This window comes from Papaver somniferum, chromosome 2 (assembly GCF_003573695.1).
Source record: "Papaver somniferum cultivar HN1 chromosome 2, ASM357369v1, whole genome shotgun sequence".
In the NCBI taxonomy this organism is placed as follows: Eukaryota; Viridiplantae; Streptophyta; class Magnoliopsida; order Ranunculales; family Papaveraceae; genus Papaver; species Papaver somniferum.
This window is the reverse complement of record NC_039359.1, coordinates 197,991,526-198,000,561: the sequence shown is the minus strand read 5'-3', so window position 1 is coordinate 198,000,561 and position 9,036 is coordinate 197,991,526. Positions and strand designations below refer to the sequence as shown.

At 35.8% G+C, this 9,036-nt stretch overlaps 1 long non-coding RNA gene across 2 annotated transcripts; it reads right to left on the bottom strand.

The window, feature by feature from the left end:
• Positions 1–1,075: 1,075 nt before the first annotated feature.
• LOC113350172 lies at positions 1,076–7,940 on the bottom strand. 2 transcript variants are annotated; one of them, XR_003360649.1, is made up of 7 exons: positions 6,716–7,940; positions 6,149–6,233; positions 5,559–5,693; positions 4,285–4,400; positions 3,649–3,721; positions 2,153–2,248; positions 1,076–1,737 (listed from the first exon to the last, which is right to left on the bottom strand). It is a non-coding gene; the product is annotated as an uncharacterized LOC113350172 (long non-coding RNA). The 2 variants fall into 2 exon arrangements; XR_003360650.1 differs by lacking the exon at positions 5,559–5,693.
• Between the last annotated feature and the right edge of the window lie 1,096 nt (positions 7,941–9,036).

Sequence of the window (9,036 nt, the reverse complement as noted above, 5' to 3'; positions counted from 1 at the left end):
GGAAAGAAGTAGTGGGTGTAAACTAACCCGTCTCCTTCATAATGGGGACGTGGTTTTCTGGCATTTACACATGACCCCACTTCTCCATCACTCAATCATTCCCACTTTCTACGAGATCAGGGTGCATTCAATATGACTTGTATAAATAGGCTCTACCTATTTCAACCAAACGGAAACAGTTTGGTTACAACAACACAGTATCCAGGAAACACCAAAGAACTGATAGCTTACATTCCGCAAGCCAGTTCCACATTCTGATACAAGTCCAAAAATAGCCACACCTTCAGAATTAACCATTCTGGTCTCAAAACCTTCTTCGCTTCCCTCCCTAAGACCAACCCTTCTCCTTCACTTTGTGACCGAAGTGTAGCGCCCCCTAAGCTAGCAGCTGACTAATCCAAGAGATTAACTAAATAAATAGGCACTAAGAATCTAAATCATTTACTTAAGCATTCAATTAAGAAACCGACTACAAAACTTAAACCAATACTAGCCCCGCTCAGAAATATATATACAAGAACTCCTCGCAAATGATACATATACAATAATCATTTGGTTTATAAAACATAATATACAACATAATAAACATATCATAAGTTAAATAATTAACAGAGTCAAATCCTCGAAGTTTTCGCTGCGCAACTATGATCTGTCTCTGAAACTGAAAGTGGCAAAGGGTGAGCATATCATCCCTAAAAGGGGTGCCCCGCAGGAATAACATTTAACTTTAAAGAAATCATGAGCAAGATTTGGAAAACACTTCATGTTTTCCCAAACATCAAAGTGACTAATTCACTGGAAATGCACAAAAAATGTATATGGACAAACTCCTTCAAACAATGTACTAAATTGAGTGTCGACCAATTCCTTACACACCCTATTAGTTTATATTAGTGCCAAATTCCACATCTCATAAGCATAAAATCTGAATTCATGTAGATATAAATGAAGGAGCGTATCCTATATACCACACGTGGAGATTCTCATTGGAAAATTTGTTGTTTGGTCCCAGTCCCAAAATATTAGTTATAGCATGGTCCAACCGGAGAATAATCTTAGCTTAGGGTCCATATTGTTTAAAATATGGAAAAAACATATTTAGCCCCTGGCGTCGAGCGTGTCAAATAAATAAGAAAATGATCATTCAACAAGACCAAGACGTAAAACAAAAACATAAAAAAGAAAGAAATAACATAAACTTTTGGACAACTAGATTCGCACTTTCCTCCTCCAAGTTACAAAATTTACCATTGACATTAGTTACTGGAATCCTCTTTTTTCAAGAATCCTCACAGTAGGCAGTAAATCTGGACATGCCTCCCATAACATAAAACAAACCTTAGTGGAATATGCTTAGTGCCACGAGTTTCCAGCTTTCCCTACCACCCTTCCAGCTTTCACTACCACCCAACGAGACACCACTAGTCGAAACACTCCCTACTGCTCCACTTCCGTTGAACCTTATTCTCCCAAAGCACCAACAGCCTCATCATAAGAAATGTCGAAAATGTCAGATCCAATTCAACCTGTCCTCTTCGAGTCTACACCAACACTGTCAGCAGCGACCTCATCATTATGAGGCACCACTCAAAATCCAGGGAATTGAACGAGGCACAATTGTTGGTACAACATATATGTACTGTTTAATGACTACTCTGCAAAGTAGCTTGAGAGATTCCACTGTAGTGCTAGTGGCTTCATAGGCTTCACGAGTAGTGTATTCGCAATGTAAAGAATCTGTGTTTAATTGGGGCACATAATATGTATTTATAAAATTGGTGCAGCAAATATGTACTCAAAACAAGAGCATATTCTGTCTACACTAGAAAATGATGACAACATGTTGGAATCTTGCAATCATCATGCTAGTTAGCTATCAACAGTGGTGCCGCAAATTAAATTACCATGGTCTACAAGGGGAAACACACCCTTGATCCCATTTTCGATTTCCAATTGCATAAAATGCTAAAAAAATTAAGAATATATCAGCATACTTAACTACCCTCAGTAACAACCTATGTGTTACACCTTCATGCAAATTTACAGCTAGTTTGGAACTAATCACTAATTGTTAATCATTACCTGACCATCGGAACCAACAAAAAAAATACTTTATTATGAATAGGAGAAGATGTCAAAGCATTGACATTACCCTTGTGGCAAAGAATGTGTCTGGAAAGGAATTTTTTGTTCACCGTCCCAAAACTGTACACTACCAGTACTATCTCGGCTAACCACGGTACTGTACCTAGAAGAAAAAAGACAATGATTAACGACTGCAAATCGAAACAAGACAAAATCAGTAGAAGATTGGATATTAAACAACTTCTGCCAAAGCTTTTTGTTCCTGTAATACAAACTAAATGGCAATATTAAACAATCGAGATTTGGTACACAAGTTAAATCAGTCTTACTGGTAAACACACAAGTTATTGAAGTCTAACACTCAATGTTAAGTAAAACTTTTGAATTCATCTAGTGCAACTGAAAGATCCGTAGTGCGATTACAAATCCACAACGCCTAACACCAGCTACCCAAATAGCAAAAAACGAAATGCCAAATCCGACAAAATTAGTAATTAAGAGTGCAACCTCAGTCAGATTGTCTAAACTATTTGTTTTGGCTCCTCCAATATATTTGAAAAATAACACATAAAAATTATACAGTGATTTTTTCTTGAGTGTGGCCGGTGGCGATTATACACTGAGAAGTATCACAGTACATCATTTATACACTTATTTTCTCAGGAGTGCAGTGCTTATACACTGTGATTTTCTATTAAATTATGGGCCAAAGGAGTTAATCTCCGTAGCTCACCAAATACGACAATTGTCAATTATATACTCTATAGTTATACTGCAGAGAGACCAGAGGTGCTTACACCCATGTAATTCACAATTTTTATTTTTATGAATATGAAAATTGTATTCGGAATTTCTTGTTTGCAAGGCGGCTTGGCAAGTTACTTTGTCAATTATTACATGCATATACACCATCGACTAATGAAAATGTTATCGAGAACTTAAAGAAATGCTTCTAAAAAGAGTATTTAGTTACGTGCAAGTGTAATCAAAATAAGATCAAGTGGCAGATACAATAGTAACAAATGGAAATTGATTTTTAGGAGTACGTCATTTATGTACTATGAAAAATTCTTATTCCCCGATTCATAGAATGCCAGCAAATCTACAAAATTTCATAGTAACATTATTGGTATGTTTACACAACATAACCTATGCGTAATGCAAAGAAAGAAAATTCTTCTTGTCACAACGGTCAGTACATATTAGCTACACTCATACTTTCATTGGATTTTAAACATCATAACAGGGATTGCATTCTAAAATACAACTAATTCCATCTAAAACCTTTGCATAATACTAAGATAACAATTCTTCCTTTCACATCTGTGTCAGTACATATTTGCTACACTCATATTTCAGTGGATTTTAAGTATCATAACAGGGATAGCATTTGAAAAGATAACTAATTCCATCTAACACCTTTGCATAATGCGGCACAAACACAAATCAGGCTAATGTAAATTTCATTTTGGAAAATGGTGCACTTGTCTTCACAACAGAGAGATGAGTATGTAGTAAATCATGGTGTACTGTAATTTACACAATAAGAAAGAATAGACTTACATATCTTGTAGATGTTTTCTTTAGATCTCTTGCTTGTTCATCAAATGCTTGTAAAGTCTAGTAGCACCACCACCTTTTGAGTACAAAATGAACAACACCATCAACACCATTAATGAAACGGAATAGAAAAAATTTAAGTGAAGTCGTAGCGAAGATCTCAAAGATCTAATTTAACAAAACCGAAAATTACCAAAAATAAAAAAATAAACTCAAGATAATACTCTGAATATGAAATCAAAAACAACAATATTAGAAGCACTACTGTCAGCTAAATCATTGACAAGGACCACTACTCAGTCATTGGTTTAAACTACTCCCGACAGTAATGAAATCTGTACATGTGTATGAAGGCTTCACCACATATAAAGTTAGGAAGTACGAAGTACATCGTTTATGCAACGATTTTCTCTTGAGTGTAGAGTTTTCAGCAGTGCAACATATATATACATTGTGTCTTTTTGGCAGTGCAGTATATATACACTGTGACTATCGAATGTAAGCTAAACGAGGTTTAGGATTGTGGAAACATTGGCATTAACATATGCACAAGGTTAAGCTAGTACTCCATGACATTAATCTTTCACGAAATAACTACCATTCTAATCAAATTTCTAAATATTGTAATTATGGGCGAACCTGTGTATGAAAGCTTGTCCTATACAAGTTTAGTAAGCATTGAGCTGCTGCTGCTGCACTTTCATATCCATGTAGAAGGCATTTCTGCAGGAGCTACAAAGACTATCTCTCCATGCCTGTAAAAAAAGAAAAAAATGCAACATCAGAAACATCTAAAATCTAAAAATTCAAGTACAGTTGTTATGCATTGTTAAAAAAATCCAGTACAGCTGCTATTTAGTGTATGTTCTACTCTAGTCTCAAACATACTGCGTTGGGTAGTAGTGTGAAGACGGGTATGCAGTAAGAAGAAAAATTACTTCAATAACAAATCCAGTATAGTTGTTATGCACTGCTCAAAAATCCAGTACAGTTGTTATGTATTGTATATGTTTTATTCTATAATTTTGAACATACTGCATTGGGTAGTAATGTGGAGATTACCAGCCTCTGATTTTTCAGTAAACCAAATATACTCACATCAAAAATTAACTCGCATCAAAAATTAACAACAATTTCAGAGCCAAAAGCACAAACATATACAACCAACAGAAACATAGGAATATATCAGAACCGAAACACTTTCAATTCAGTATTTCATATGTAATGCTAGATCATATGAATTAACTGAGTATGACTATGAACACAACAGAATTCCAAGCAATTATTTTTAGTATTCCATATATGTACTTCTGATTCGTAAACTAAAAATCAACTGCATGTCAAAAGTAACTTATAAACCTATGAATCTAACAGAATAAAAACAACTCCATTCCAGTATTGGATACAGGTACTTCAGGATCAAACAAAAAAAGTAATAAAACAATGAATATAACAAAATTAAACCAGTTTTTTTCTTCAGTATACCGTTTATGCACTACTGAATCAAATAATCTGTAACAACAAACAATCATGATTTTAACAAAAAAAAAAAGAAACAAAAAACAAAATTATGGCTATATTACTGAATAATCTAAACAATAACAATTTTTGTTCTCAAATCAACACATCAATTCTTCCTATAACGTTTCAGTGGCCAAAGTGAGATCCATTAATCCACTACCAAACGTAACAGATCATTACATCGAACCAATTCACGGATCAGCAATCAAACATCCAAAATTAGATCTATTTTACTAGACTGTAACTAGTAGATCGAATCCAACAAATCACTCAAATTTCAGTAAAAACCAATTAATTGATGATAAAAAGAACTCGAACAGCAAAGAAGAAGATACTGAAAATATCAAAACCCTAAGAAAACAATAAAAAGAAGACTAAATTAAGAATCTCACCATTTTTTAGGGTGTTAGAAATGATCAATCGAAGGAGATACAGAGGAATAAATCTAGGGAACAAAATCTTGCGCGGAGAAACTGATTAATCGATCAAAGACCTCGTAAGAATCTTCATCGCAAGTCGCCAGAGCTCTTCAAATCGAGAGAGACAATAGAGAAAATGAAGAATGATGAATTGTGAATTGGTCTGTAAAGTAGAAAGGTTATTTATGGTATTTTTAAATTACACATAAATGTTCCCGCACGTGTACAGGACCTGAGATTAAAAAGTTGGGTCCATTTACTGTTTTTTTTTTATTATGGACCTCTGGTTACTGGGCTTTAGTGGGTGGACCTGCCACTAACCAATACTAGGATATTAGTACCTATAGGTAATTCCTACATTCTCATTTCCCATAACAATTCATAGTGACAAACATTACAAGTCCTTTACAATTCATGAAAAGATTCAAAGAGTCAACAGAATAATCATAATATAAACTAAACAATGTATGAAATGCACAAACAGACGATGCATGAGTTTGTAAAACATAAACCTTTGTAAAAGAAACAACAATGGTTTCAAAAAGAGTTAAAAGTATTCCCACCTGTTTTGATGACAAGCCACGCCTACCTCGAGATCCACGATCCACTGGTTCGTCCTTTGAATCGATCGTTGTTAATATAGACTAACTGTTAATCACACAAGAAGTCTAAGATTCTATCCAAAAGCTCACACAAGGCTCATGACATTATTTCATACAAATCTATCTAATGGTTCTAAGCCCAAGTCCACTAAACAAGCCCATCAACTAAGGTCCAGTCTATCTGAGTCCACTAATGGTCAAACTGACGGTCACGGGTCAACTAACAGTCAAGTTCCAAGGTCAGGTCAAGTCCAGGGTCAACTAGTCGATTTGGTCAAGGTCCACTGAGTCAAGACTGGTCCGATCCTAGTTACTGAGTTAACTCACTCAGACAAACCGAGTCAGGCATAAACACAGTCTAAGTCAGACTGAATCAATTCAGTCAGGCAAGCTTAACTAAGCACACCATGTTACAGGTCGCTCTAAGTCTAATTCTTACACCTTCATCTATCAATTTATATTTCAACATCAAATCAAAATAAAGTAAACAAACTTCAAATTCTATTTTCAAACAAAGACCATGTCTACCTGCAATTGCAGTAGCAGCAATCTTTCACAGTAAATTCAATCTACAACTGTGAATACACCATTCTTTGCACCAGCAACATCTCCAACCATCAACACTACTCAAACACAACTCAATACCAGAATCATATCTCTATCACATACCCAACAACCAACCTAAAACTCACAACCATTACCAACTGAGCAAAGCTCAATTAACACATCTGCAACTCATATCAACAACAGCTCCATTCATAAATCCCTGTCACACATGAACCGCCACATGAAATAAATTCTCAATTCATCTATTAGAACACTTCATCTTATTTAGCTTAACTCGGCACACCACCACCAGGTACATCTTCACAAGAATTACTCATATCATCTCAAATACAGAGTAACTACAACTTCAGTTCTACAACCAATACACCCCTTATAACAAATCAACCAAATCAATTCCAACACCAACCTTATCACCTGCACATTTACACCTCCAAATCCAGTTTCTTAATTGTGGTATCTTAGACATACAAATCTTCAGTTGCAATTTAACACAATCATCACTATAATCTGCAACATTTATATTCATATCTTCTCTGCAATTTCAATTGAGACTAAACACAGTATCAATCCTCAAAATACTTAAGATATAAACTTTAGCTTCAATTCAATCTTAACAATATCCATAATCTATAAAACCATTAACTGAAATTCACATCTTTACTAAGTTACGGAGAAAACAATTACCTCAAGTAAGTTCTGTTTCCAGCAATTAGAATTAAATTTCCTCTTCTTTCTTAACTGGAATTCTTCTTAAGATTACAACGACTCACTGATTCAGTTCTTCCAACACCGGAACACTCCCATCATCACTAACAGTCCTCATTCGAACTCTAATTCAATTCTTAGACCTCCATTAAAAAAATAAACAAACCCTAACTACCGATTCCAATCAATTCATTAAACTCAAACTCTAATTCAGGTAAAACCCATCTCCAATCAGTCTTCTAAATTATCAATTTCACATCTTCTAATCTTCATATGAGTTTCTTGTAAACCCTAATTTCTGATTAACAGCATCAGCTTCTTCTTTCCCGAGCTCGATGAACATCAACGCCATAAACAACAGTTACTACACAATCCTTCCCCCTCTATACTCGATCTCTCAATCACTAATTTGATTTCTCAAATTCTCACTCGACTGAAGAAGAAAAGATACATAGAAGAGAAGAAAGAAAAGGAGCACGAGAAAGTGTAAGAAGAAAGAAGAAGAATGCAGATAAGAATGATTTATTCTTCTCGAGTCGGTCTAGGTAAGACCAAAGGAAAATACTATTGCAACCACTCACTTCGCTAAGGGGAGCCCAGGTCGGTCTATTTATGAAAAAACTATTTTTCCCTTCAAATCAATCTGATGATTACTTCTTCGTCTGGTATCCGAATGACACGTTCGAGTAGCCCATTGCTCATAACTTTTAGATTTATATCCAACTGTACTAGTTTCGTATCTAGATCGTTGTTAGATTAATTCATATAAATTAGTATTCGTGTTAACTAATCGAGTTATTAACGGCCAAATCATCTCTTGACTAGCGTAATAGCGTTGACGAGCTTGAGGGTCCTTACACGAAGCAATAATGGAACGACCATTTCTTTTTTTAGGCCAGGATTGTACAGATTGATCTCTCGAATCTAAAGTACTTCCATGCAGTGCATTTGTTTAATGTTTCGATTTGTTTCTCATCCACACACCCAAATTTACCAAAACCAGCAGAAACAGTTTTTACCCACAAACAATTGACGGCCACAGTGGGAGATTAATCTCTCGGTTGCAGTATCAATACCTAATTTTCAATTTCATTTGTCAATCTCAATTTCAATATGGTAGAGCTCAGGTCCCGGTCAGCAACAAACCCTGATGTCGCCGGTGCTGAAAACGCCCTTGATGTCAACATTCCTTCTAGTAACATGAATGTACCACCTGTCAGCATTATCAACACCAGCGGCATAGGAAGCGTTCCCTCAGACGTTACACCTCTGATCACCAGAGCCGCTGCCGCCACCCCTCAATGTTTCTTCAAGTGTGACGCCCCCAGTTGTCACCAGAGCTGCTGCCGCTCCACCATCAGGACGAGAGACCGGAGGATCCATAAGAGGCCAACCTCCTATTACCATTATCGATTTAATAAAGAGATACAGGAATTTCTTGCCAAAAATCAGATGAACATGGCCACAACTCAAAAGGAGCGAAACAATGAACATCCGAATGATTATTCAAGGGATTCAGAATTCGGGCGTTAGGTTGTCAAAATCCAAATGTGACTGAACATCAATTGGTCGAGCTG